Below are 13,043 nucleotides of genomic sequence, written 5' to 3'. Positions count from 1 at the left end.
ACAATTACTTGTACGTTATCAAAAAAAAACCCCACAAAATTTTGGCCTTATTGCATCCCCACAGATTGTTCTTTTATTGTTTCAGTAAAATATAAAGGAGACATTTTCACATTAACCAATTTGTTTACTGTTGTAGTCAATGGTATAGCTTGTTTCAGTCTCTCCTCTCTTCTCCCTTCCCCTTTCTTTCTTTTAGTTCTTCCTTCCTTTCTCCCTCCCTTCTTTTCCCCCATCTCCCTCCCTCCCTCAACTAGGGATTGAAACCAGGGCCTTCACAATGAGCTACATTCTCAGTTCTTTATTTTTTATTTTGAGAGACGATTTCACGAAGAGACTAAATATCCCAGGTTGAGCTCAAACTTGTGATCCTCTTGCCTGAACCTCCCTGAGTGTTGGAATTACGGGTGTGTGCCACCACCCCAGGAGTGTTTCTACTTTCTAAACACATGGGAGGACTGAATTTCTGCCTCTCTGTCATTGGGCAGGACCATGTGATCCATTTTGGCCCATGAAATTTGAGCTCTTATTAGTATGAAACCTACTGCACCTATTCCTTTACCACAACTACATATTCCAAATGATGGCTGCTCTCGTAGCTTGGGCCTTGAAGATAGAATAGAATAAAATTGCAGTCAATCTGTGGAGAGTGTTTAATGTGACTGAAAAATAAAACTTTACTGTTTAGTATCACAATCCTGATAGAATAGGTTAACATGGCAGGAGTAGAGGTGTACTGCTTGGATCTCTCTTCAATAAAGAACTGGCTAGAGTGATATATGCACACCCATGTGTATAGCAGCACAGTGTTTAATAGCTAAATCTTGGAAATAACCCAAATGCCCATCAAACAACGAATGGATAAAACATTTTTTTAAACAATCGAGGACTACTCTGCCATAAAGAAGGGCGATCTTGAGACATTTATAAATGGATGGTACTTGAGGCCATACCCTCACGCGAAATAAATTGGACACACATATCTAAATATCACATTGTTTCTCTGGTATGAGAAACTGGAAATGGAAACGAGGACTAAAATATACAATACATACAGGGAAATGAAAAGAAAATGTTCAAATGGGAAACAAGGGAGTGGGGAAGGGGAAAGGGAGGACAGGACATGAAAAAAGTGTAAACAGGAAATAATGGAAAGAAAACTTTCGTATATAGGAAAGCGTAGGGGGTCAGGAGGAAGGAGGAATGGAACAAAAGGGAATGGGCCGAATATATCGTGTATAGGTACCAATTCCCTAGATGAATACTATCATTGTGTATAACTAAAATGTACCAAAGATGTTTTGCTTAAAAAACAATAACAACCAAAACACTGAACTGGCTGCTCAACTATGAGGTGAGGAGGGCTACTAGCTGGCAGCTCCAGCTGCAGCTCACCTGGGATCCACTGTAGCACTTACACTAAAGCCATGCTTTCCTTGGACAGCTTCCAGACAGTGATTAACCTGAGCACGGCGGCGATGCACTTGGGCGTGGCTGTTTCTCCACGATGTAGAGTCAACCTGCACTTCAGTGCTTTCTATCGTGTTGGCAAGATTTGTCACATGTGCCTTGCATTCTGAGGCTCTGCCTGCCAGACTCTACTTCCATTCTTTCCTCTCCCAAGAGAAGGATTGGCATTGTGATCTGAGGTCTTTCTCTGCCTAATTCTGCTTTCTCCTCATTTATCTTCCACAGGCATTACTCCCCATTTATCTTGGTTACTTTTCTCTCATCATTGAGACAAATATCCAACAGCCAAAGTTAAAGGGGAAGAGGTTTATTTGGCTTACAGTTCATAGAGGTTTCAGTCCATAATTGGTGGCTCCAAGGCAGGGTGGCAGAGGGGCAACAGTTCTTGGTGGCAGTAGACAGCATAAACAACAAAGGACTTTAACGACATCTTTCTGCCCCTTTTATCTTATTCAGACTACCAGGATTAGGGCAGTGCCAAATCAATCACTCGTGTGTAGTGGCTCAGTAAGCACATGCTCTTAATCCCAGCATCACACACTCTCGCTTCAGCCATCTCCAAAATAGCCTCACCTCATTTGCATGAGGCTTTAGGGGGACATCTAAACACAAGCCATAATGCCAGTATAGTTCCTGCATAACTAATTCATACTCAGTGTCTGCTTGCCAGAGGATCTGAGCTGATACCGTTATTCTATGGTAAGTGCCATTCATTTGGTGAAAGTGGTGACTAGGGTATATGCATGGAAATATAGACGATAAGGAGAGGAAAAGAAGAGGAATGAGCGTGGATAAAATAGCATCCTTCTGTGAGTGACTCCAATTAATTTTAAAGCCATCAAGGGCTGGGGAATGAATTCAGTGGTGCTGAGCCTGCCTTGCGAGTGCAAGGTCCTGAGTTCAATCTCTGGCACACACGCAAAAATGAAATCATCAATGTTTGAAACAAGCAGAGCAGTTTAGGGAGACTCCAGAAGTATTGGGTGGATAGTTGCCTGGTCACTGAATGTATTTCCTTCTTTACCTGAAGAGTGCTACTTGAGCTTTTCTTTACAAGGTTACACCTAACTTTCATCCCTTTCATTATCAGTGCATGTCCTGTCCATGGGTTGATGTGTGTTTTTCCATCACTTTCCACAAACTCCAAAGTAACAAAGAGAATCAGTTTCATAGTTAAATCAGAAAATTAACCCATGAGGAAAAGGAGGAAAGATCCTCTCCTGCAAGGTTTCCTCTTTAGAAGAATGTCCTGTGGACATGTAACATTCCATAATAAGCAGAAAAAGTGTTTCCTCCACTCCCAAATGGTTATTATTTATCTGGGAATGAAAGAACAAAATAGGCCAAAAGGACATATCTATTTTCAGCTCCTTCACGCAGTGACAAAAATAGACTATGCTTTTGATATAGGGCGAATAGGTATAACTCCCAAAACTGTTAGATACATGAAACATGAGTTTGTGTTTTCTAAAATCACAGAATGAACTCTAGGAATAAGGGAGGTTAAGACTACGAAAAATGTGCCGCGCGTGGTGGCACACTCCTGTAATCTCAGCAGTCAGGAGGCTGAGGCGGGAGGATCGCTGTGAGTTCAAGACCAGCCTGACTACATAGTGAGTTCCAGGTCAGTCTCAACTACATAGTGAGACCCTGTCTCAAAAAAAGATGACCCCTCTCTCCAGTGTGTGAAGACAAAACAAGCAGGTAGAAGTTTATAAAGTCTGGAAAAACCCTCACCAGATGACATCTTGGCCCACCTCCTGATCTTGGACTTATCAGCCTCCATAAAAGTGAAAAACAAATGTTTATTGTCTAAGCTACCCTGAGTCTGGAATTCATTATAGCTGCTTATGCTGATTAAGACACATAGGAAGATCTTTTAAGCCCACTTATCCTGAAGCTGGTCCCACAAACGTGCTGAATAATAAAATGCATGGAATGATTCTTAGTCTGATTTGTTACAGTTCTTGTGACTGATTCCAAATGTTGCCTACCAATCTGAAGATGAAATAGAAATTTCCAATCCTATTTTTAAATACTCATTTTAGTTTTAGACTCTCACTGTTTTTTTCACTCTTATTACCTTTGTTAATTTTCTCTTAACTCCCCAACATACTCTCTCACTGTCTTTCCTAAAAGTGAAAAGAAAACTGTGAAAAGAGGGAAAAATGGAAACTTTGTAAATAGGGGGAGGATGGCAGGGTTAAAGGGAGGGCAGGGCTATGGGGAGAAAATGAGAACCAAGATCTGTCATGTAAAGGTACAAGATCTGAATGATAAATGGAACTGCACTGTCTACTTAAAAAGTACCAATAAATTCAATGAGAAAAAAAGAAAAAAATTAATTAATTAATTTTAAAAAGAGTAGGAAAAATGTATTGAGAGAAAAATACCGAAAGTGAGTTGTGCAGGATCCTATTTCCCAGGGGATTTTTATGGAGCAAAGTCATGAGGTGAGGCGGATTCAAGGTGGGACAAAACTGTAAGACTCAATGGAAATTATAGGTGGGCATGAGGTGGGGCAAATCCATGACTGATGAATAAGATTGCAAGTACAGTCACCCAGGTAATACTGATTAAATAGGGATCAAATGGGAAAACAAGTCATATATAAGGAATTTCCCATTTAGAATATCAGTCGCTGTTATCTATCTCTAGGGGAAGTAGCACCTCTTTTCTTTTTTATAATGTTAACCAATGAATGTGCCTTCACTGTTCTTCATGTTGACTCCTTGAGGGCTGGATTCTGGAGGACTGGCCCCTTGAGGGCTGGTGCCTTGAGGGTGACCCTATCTAACTGCCTATAAGACAATGTAATTAACTTATCTATCTACAATACTTTGACTTTTTATAATCATCTTAGGTAGCTACTGACTCATTAAGATATGCCCTAAAGGTTATCTTGTCTGACACTGAGCCAGAAGTTATAGTCCCATGCTTAAGTGTTTCACAGTTACCTTTCTCAGGATGTAAATTATCAATTTGGATTTCTCTCCTGGATGACTCAGTGGGCTATAATGGCCCTGATGGTAAATACCTAAGACAGGGTCACATAGCAATCATCCTCATAAAGAAGGACAGGATCACTAAGATAGAAATGGTCCCATAAATCCTAGTGCTTGACAGGTCTCAGGGAGATGCTTCCTCCACTTAAGAGAAGCCATTTGGCATATTCACTGCCATCTGCTTTACTCAACTAGAATCACAGCTGTCTTATCTGTGGGAAACTATGTCTTGCAAAAGAATGATTTTTTTCCCTCTGAAATCCTACTTCTCTTGCTCTTCACTCACTGTTGAAGCGTGCCATTTGGATCTCCCAGGAAACAAGCTGAGAGAGTCAAAAGTGTAAGCAGTTAGTTGTGGGGGTTGCAGATTACATGCCTCTGAAAGAGACAGCAGAGAAGGAGCAGGATTTGACAAACAAAGCCTTTAGACCACCACAGTGTTAATCCGATACTCCAGGAAAGCTGGAAAAAAGCAAGACTAGACAAAAGAGCTTCAGACTGCTATGCAAATATGACAAAGTCTTGGACAACCCTGTGGGGAGCCCCAGAGTCCAGAGAGCTCATTAGAGGAGTCACACTCTGGATGGAAATGACCAGGCTCTAGGAGCCCTGCTGTGCTCAGTCATAAGCTGGGGCTTCTTAGCTCCAAAGTGGGAAACTGTCAGCTAACTGCACTTCTTAGAGCTGAATGATGAGTCTTTTCGTAGAGAGATATCTGAGAAGTGCATCTCTGCAGCTGCTACATTTAGTGCCATATTTCTGCAAGAGCAAGATACGTCCATTTTAGGGTTACCCTGTGGCAATACATAAAAGCAAAAGTAACTGCAGGGTGGTAAATATGATCTCACAGTCTAAAAGATCAGGGTGAGAGATGAAAGATACATGGGGGAAGCTGAAGACCTGAACCCTTCTCCTTTTCTATCCTAGTGCTTACTGCTTCAAGACCATCTGTAGTTCTACCACCTCTGGTAGGGTAACCTTTAGAAAGTCTTTCCTAGCTTTCCTGAGATTTGGTTTCCTGATATCTATGATTATCATTGAAAGTTCATTGTGAGGGTGAAATTACAGTTTTAAAAATTCTCTTTGTAAAGCACGTGACAAAATTTTTAGTGCATCCTCTTTCTCTTTTTAGGTGAAAGTTGACCTTTAAATTAAGTCCAATAAGTCTGATTAAGACCAGTCTGGGAGCTGCAGTTTCAAGAAATGTCTGATTATTTCAGGATTGTTAAACGGAGTGTATTAATCAGTATTTGCATGTTGGGTTTCTTTCACTTGCAATCCAAAATTAGATAAGGCAACAGTGGAATTTATTGGATTGCATAAGCAATCTGTGAGAAGGCCAGAGATATTAATAGATTCAGGAATAATTGGAACTAGGGGTTGAAATGCCACCAGATCCTCCTCACCCTTTACCTTCAGTATCTGGTTCTCTCATTGTTTCAGATTTATGCTCTCAGGCTATCTTCCTTCTTACAGCCCTTACTTCTCTATTGATGAAACTGGGAAAATATATATAAGTGAATTCGACTGCCACTAACAGACTAATTCCCATTTAGAAAATCTCATTATGGGCAACCCCTGCCAAATCAGATAGAACAGGGAAAGGTGGAGGAGTTTATCAGAAGAATAGTTTACCCAGAATCACTTTTATCAAGGTCAGAACCCCAAACCAGAGGTCTCCGCTAAATCATACTGGAGGTGGAGCAGTCATAGCTTCTGTGTCATTAGCCTTCTTTTACACTTTTTATCCTAACTCTTATCAATGAGTTGTAGGATTTATGGTGGTGAGGGGCACAGTTGCACTAGAACCTACTGTGTGATCAAGAATAGGGTTAAAATAATAAAAAAGAGTGGAAGAAAAACAATAGAAAAAAGTTTTGTTAAGGAAGAGGGGAAGAAGAACTGAAGGGAAGGGAGGGGAATGGGAAAAACAAATTAACATATAGTATGTATAGGTACAAATTTACTATGATGAATGTAATCATTATGTATATCAAAAAGTGTACCAATAACATTAATTTTATTTTTTGTATTTTTTGCCTTGTTTTTTTGAGACAGGGTCTCACTATGTAGTTGAGACTGACCTGGAACTCACTACATAGCCCAGGCTGGTCTCAAACTCACAGCAATCCTCCTGCCTCAGCCTCTCAAGTGCTAGGATTACAGGCACGCGCCACCACACCCAGCAACATTAATTTTAAAAAGAATAATCATTTTGTCTTAAATTTATTCTCCTTAATTTTTCACTATACATTTTTCTCCCATAATTTTTTTCTGTCTTAATAAAGGTTGATATCTTAGCCTATAACAAAATATCTGAAACTGGGTAATTTATAAAGAATGGAAGTTTATTTGGCTCATGACTCTAGAGGCTGGGAAATCCAAGAGCATGTGTTGGTATCTGGTGAGGATCTTCTTGTTGCATTGTATCGTGGTGAGACAGCCTACTGAATTGCGTCTCCCTTTCTCTTATAAAGCTATTAATACCATTATGAGGGCCTTGCCCTAATGATATTATCTAATCCTAACTACTTGCCAAAGGCCCCACCTCCAAATACCATTAACACATGAATTTGAGGATTAGGTTTCCAACACATGAACTTCTAGGGGAACACATTCAATTTTAGTACATGTGCTGCCAAAGTGAGTACATAGGGAAACACATTCAAGCTATAGTACTACTGTAGTAGGATTCACTTGTCCAGTAGGGTCCCAGAAGCAGAACCTGAGCCAAAGATTTGAATAACACTGCTTTGTTTAGGAGATGATCTCAGTAGTTATGGGGAGGAGAGTGAAAAATTAATATGAATAAAGAATAGAAGCCAATAAGGTGTGCATGAATGAGCAGGTTACTTACCTGTATGGGGACCTGGATCTTGGAGACTTCTGGTATTCTACATTCAGGGACAAGGAGGCTAGGATATTTGTCCAACAAACTCTCTTCAGTCATTAGGTGAGGACTGCTTCTAGAGATATTGACTCTCTGCTTCTAGGGGTGTGGACTCCCTCCCTGGTTTGTCCCGGCATGATGAATGAGTAGTCTCTAGCAGCCAAAGAAACTTTTCATGTGCAGAATTATGGGTGCCTTCAGGTAGTAGCTGTTGGATTGGAATGCATTATACATTAGCATAATCAGTGTATTATTTATCTATTGCTGTATAACAAATTTCCCCTCTCATTTTATGAAAGTTTTAAAAAAAACCCATTGTAAGCTGCTGTTTCTGTCAGGAAATCAGTTTGTTGATAGTTCTGGCTCAAGGTTTCTCATGAAGTTGCATTCAAGATGTCAGCTAGGCTGAAGTCATCAGATGGCTTGACTTGGGGTAGAGGGTCCACTTATAAGATGGTTCACTGGCATAACTGTTAGCAAGATGCTCATGTCCTTGCCAAGTGGACCCTTCTTTATGGCTACTTGACTATTTTCATAACATAGTAATAGGCTTCTTGTGAGTGAGCAATCCAAAAGGAAGTGTGGGGAGGAAGGCATGATGCCATTTATGACCTAGTCTTATCAGTCACAGACTATAACCTAATTCTGACACATTCTGTTTTTGTTAGAAGCAAATCACTAATTCTAGCCCACACTCAAGGATAAGGTTACCTATATTCACCTTTCAAAAGTAGATTGTGTCAATGGGAGAAAAATGGCAAAAACAGTGAGTGCCACCAGCCCAGTTTTCCTAGGATAAAGTGCCTGATACCTGGAAATCATCAACCTGAAGCCCTACCCCAAGGGGCAGAGGGCATGAGAGAACATCAAGGAATTGGACAGAGGAGAAGAAGAAAATAGGATCCATTAGTACTGAAGAATTAGATTAATCAAGCAGAACAAAAGCTCTGGACCCAGCGAATCAGCGGTATACCCGCCCCGGTGGGGATCCAAGAAAACAACTGAGCCACTCATTGAAAAACAAGTCCTGGACCTAATACAGGAGAGGCATGTACAACCAGAGGCAGCAGCGAAAACACCAGACAGTATTCCCTTGAAGGACCACCCCAGAGAAAAAGAAAATTGGTAAGTGAAGCTCCCACCATCAGCAACTGAAAAGTGAGTGCCATTTGGGGTAGAGGTGCAAATTTGAACTCCCATACCCCAAAGGCACCACATACTTCAGGGTCACACTGAGGCCCAGAGGTAAAGAAAGGAGAAACCACTAGATAACAGGGATTGGGACTGTTGGCAGCTGGTCAGCAGAGAGAGGGAATTTAAATTGAAAAGTAGAAACCAGGCTGACCCAAAGTGAATGGCAGCCAGGTCACACCCACCATTTGGGTAGGGACACCACTTACCCCATTTTTTTGTCCCTTCTTCAAGGGCTACTTTGTTGCCCTGAGAGAAAGAAGGAAAGAGATGAATAGCCACAGTGGACTGCTGGCAGCTGGTCAACAGATTGAGGGAATTTATGTTGTGAAGTAGAGAGCAGGTCCAGCCAAACTCTTCTCCTGGGTCCACGCAGGGCTTTGACTACAAATGGCTGGAGGCACCCGCTCTACTGTAAGACCAGACGTGGAGGGTGGGCAAAGGCTGGCAACCAGAAGGACCTCCAACACACACTGGGCTAGCAGACACATGCAAAAGGCACCATGGCAGCTGAGAGAGCTGTGTGGATAGGATCACAGAGGGGAGACTTGGGTAAGAGATACAGGGAAGACTGCTGATTGAGGAAAGGCCCCGGATCTCATCCCCAGAAGTAAGAAACTCGAAGCCCATGGGGAAAGCTAAGAAAGACACTGTAGTGAAGACTCAGTGGACTACAGCAGTTGTTGAGTTGGTGTGATCAGTATCTCCTACTGGAACCCGGACTTGATGGGGGGGGGGGGTTTTCTTAAACCTGCAGTAGAGCTGTGCAGAGTTCAAACACAAAGGAGATCAGGGAGTTTAAATCTGTCCTTGCAGCCAGAAACCACCTTGAATCTCAGTGGACTACAGTGGGCTCGCTGAGGTTATCTGACTTGGATCTGTATGCTGCTGCCTGCATTGTTTACCAGTGACAGACAGCAGAGACACACTTTGAAGGGAACCCCAATTTTTTTTCTTTCTTTCTCTTTTTTCCTTCTCCTCTCTTCTTCATTTATCTCCTTTCTTGTTCTTATTATTGTCCTACTTTTCTCTTCTTTTTTCTTTTCTTTTTTTTCTCTTTCTCATGATTGTTCTTATTCCTATAGGAGAGTGAATAGAGTTTCTAGTTTTTCTGTTGCCATTAGTTTGTTCTGTATTGTATTTGTTCCTTCCATCTCACTTTTCTCCCTGTCTTCACCAGTTTCTCAAGGTTTATGTGATCTTGCTGTGTCCTCTAGCCCTATTTCTAACTTCTCTCTCCCCTTTTATCTCTCTATCCCATCACAACTCCTTCTAAGCCTTCTTCCCAGATGGTGAGGCTGCAATATTGAAGGGCTTGTTTACTGTAAACATATTTCTTGTCGGTCCTTAAATGTGATATCTGGCCACAGGTCTAGTACGTGCTGTTAGTATCAGAATAGTGGCTGCCACAGTTTGTCATTTTCTGGGCTGTTTGATGCTCTTCTTCATGATAATTGTATTATTTTGGCCAAGCTGTCATGATTGTTCTGGTCAAGTGTCTTTCCTGATGTGCCAGGACTGAGATTGCTTAAGGGCCATTACAGACTCAAGTCCCAAGGGCCAACTGTACCTGGAGTACAATTCACAAAGTAGCCATTCCCTAAGGCTTCTAAATACTAGCAAGAAAAATACTTGCAATAAGCATTTTATATGCAGCAATCTAGGAATTAAAACAAAAATATCAATAACCAAAAAACAGAAATGAGAAGACACCTAGGGCTGGGGATTTAGCTCAGTAGCATGAGCCTGCCTTGCAAGCACAAGGTCATGAGTTTGATCCCTGGTACAAAAAAAAAAAAGCCTTGGGGCCGGGGATTTAGCTCAGTGGTTCCACTGTCTGCTTCACAAGCACAAGGACCTGAGGTTGATCCCCGGCACCACCCCCCCAAAAAAGCCTAGAAGACGCCTAAAAAATATGTAAACCCAGACTTCCAGATCCCCAAAGGGAAATCTAGGGGGCAATGAGATGGAATAACCCAAAATTCAACCACTTGGACTCCCTGAACTGGCAATGAAAAAGAACCTGGAAAAAATGAAATCAGAAATAATTTCTCAGTTAACCACAGAGATGGTGACCACAGTGAAATGAATGATTAATAACTCCAGGACATACACAGATTAAAAAAAATAGAGTAGCTCAGGAACATCATGGAATCCATGAAGGCCCAGCATAGAAAAGAAATGGAATCCATAAAATAGATTCAAACAGATATCCATGAGATTAAAAACTCAATTGAAACTATATCCAGCAGAATGAGCCAATGTGAGGACAGGAATTCAGATATGGAAGATAGGATGGTGCTTAGTGACCAAGAAAAGAAAGATTTCTTAAAAATAGCAAGGGCCCATGAGAAAACAATCCAGCACCTATGAGATGGTACAAAGATGAATAACGTAAGACTGATTGGAGTCAATAAAAACTCAGGAGACAGTGAAAACAACATAAAAAAAACTATTCACAGAAGTAATGACAGAAAATTTCTCAAGCAGGGGAAAATATTTTGATGTACAGATAGGTATATTCAATTCCAACTGGCTGTGATAAAAAAACATCTGCACCTAGACATGTAATAGCCTACAGAAGAACATAATATTGAAAGCAGTTAGAGAAAAGAAACAAATCACATACAAAGTAAAGCCCATCAGAATCACAGCATACTTCTCAACACAAACCCTGAAGTCAAGAAGAGACCCAAGTGAAATATTTCAAGCCCTAAAAGGAAAAATTGATGTGCCTTGCAAAATCTATGGAGAAATAAGATACTGTCATGACAAAGAACACTCAAGGAACTTCATGAATATCAAACCAGCACTCCAAAAATTCTGAAGAATACTCTAGAAAAAGACAATGAGGGTCACAACTCCATGAAGCCCAACAGAGTGAAGCCATCAGACAAGGCAAGAAATTAAATGGAATGGGGAGAAAAACAAATAAAAGAGCCAACAATAAGAAAATATCATGACAGCAATAAATCAATACATATCAGTTATAATCCATCAGTTCCAATGGCCTCAATTCACCAATCAAAAGAAATAGACTGGCAGAAAGAAGCATGACCCAAAAATATGTTGTATAAAAGAAACACATATACTTTAAAACGTGATTCATAGACTGAAAATCAAAAGATGCAAAACAATACTCCATGTGACAGGAATGGAAAAAAGCAGGGGTAGCTATCCTATTTTGCAGACAAAGTTGACTTCAAACCAAAACTAATTAAGAAAGACAAGGCCACTGCATCCTTGGAAAGGGAACAATCCAAGAGGAAGAGATAACAATCATAAATATATATGGACCAAATACTAGTGCACTCAATTATATAAAACAAATATTAATGGACGTGAAAAATCAAATAAGAATTTAAACAGTACTGGGGGGGGACTTCAATTCCCCACTGTCACAAATAGGCAGATCAACTAGACAAAAAACAACAATGAAATACTAGAACTAAGCCAAACTTTTGAACAAATGGTCTTAATGGATATCTACAGTGTCCCACCCTCAAAAAACAGAGTACACATTCTTCTCAGCTGCACATGGGTCATTCTACAAAATAGACCACATGCTAGCTCACGGAACATGCTTAAGTAAATGCAAAGAAATTGAAGTTATCCCTTGCATATTGTCAGATCATAGAACAATGAAATTGGAGATTAATAGCAAAAGAATCCAAAAGAACTTCACAAACACACGGAAGTTGAGTAACACCCTCCTGAACAACCAATGGATCATAGTTGAAATTAAAGAAGAAATTAGACAGTTTCAACATTTAAACGATAATATGTACTAATAGGAAGAAAAGGGCTAAAGGTGTAGAGAAAGTGGGAAGGTTAGTGGAAAGGTAATAAGGGAAAGGAAAAAAAATAGGAGAAAATGAAAAAATTGAAATAAAATGTAAGCGGGGAGGGGGGAGGGGCTGAAGGGAGGGCAGGGACAAAGGGAAAAAATGAGAGCCAAAGACCTGTCATATAAAAGTACAAGATCCCAATGAACGTAACTGTGATGTATGCCTAAAATGTACCAATAAACTCAATGAGGTAAAAAAAAGTAAAATAAACAATAATAACAATGCAACATACTCAAATTTATGGTACACAATGAAAGCAGTCCTACAGAGGAAATTCATAGCAGTGAACACCTATATTCGCAAAACAGTGAGAGCTCAAATAAATAACTGAATGCTGAACCTCAAGTGACTAGAAAAAGAAGAGCAAGACAAACCCAAAGATCATGCAAGGGAAGAAAGATTAGAGCAGAAATAAAGATCAGAGCAGAAATTAATGCAATGGAAACTAAAAGAACAATACACAAATCAATGGATCGAAGAGTTGGTTCTTCAAAACAATAAGTAAAATTGGCAAACCCTTAGCCAACCTTGTCAAAAATAAAAAAGGACAGAAAAGGCTCAAATCCATGCAATTGTGAATGAAAAGGGTGAGATTCAGCAGAAATCCATAGGATCGCCAATACTTACTACCAATACAAAACC

The 13,043-nt window shown here is 40.3% G+C and overlaps 1 pseudogene; it reads left to right on the top strand.

Annotated features, from left to right (window-relative positions):
* Positions 1-13,043, top strand: part of LOC104855270 — a 100,462-nt pseudogene that overhangs the window by 22,755 nt on the left and 64,664 nt on the right.

The sequence above is a fragment of the Fukomys damarensis genome, unplaced genomic scaffold (assembly GCF_012274545.1).
Source record: "Fukomys damarensis isolate Sample0158 unplaced genomic scaffold, DMR_v1.0_HiC HiC_scaffold_39, whole genome shotgun sequence".
NCBI lineage: Eukaryota > Metazoa > Chordata > Mammalia > Rodentia > Bathyergidae > Fukomys > Fukomys damarensis.
The sequence above is the reverse complement of the archived record's forward strand: the minus strand, read 5'-3'. Positions and strand labels throughout refer to the sequence as shown.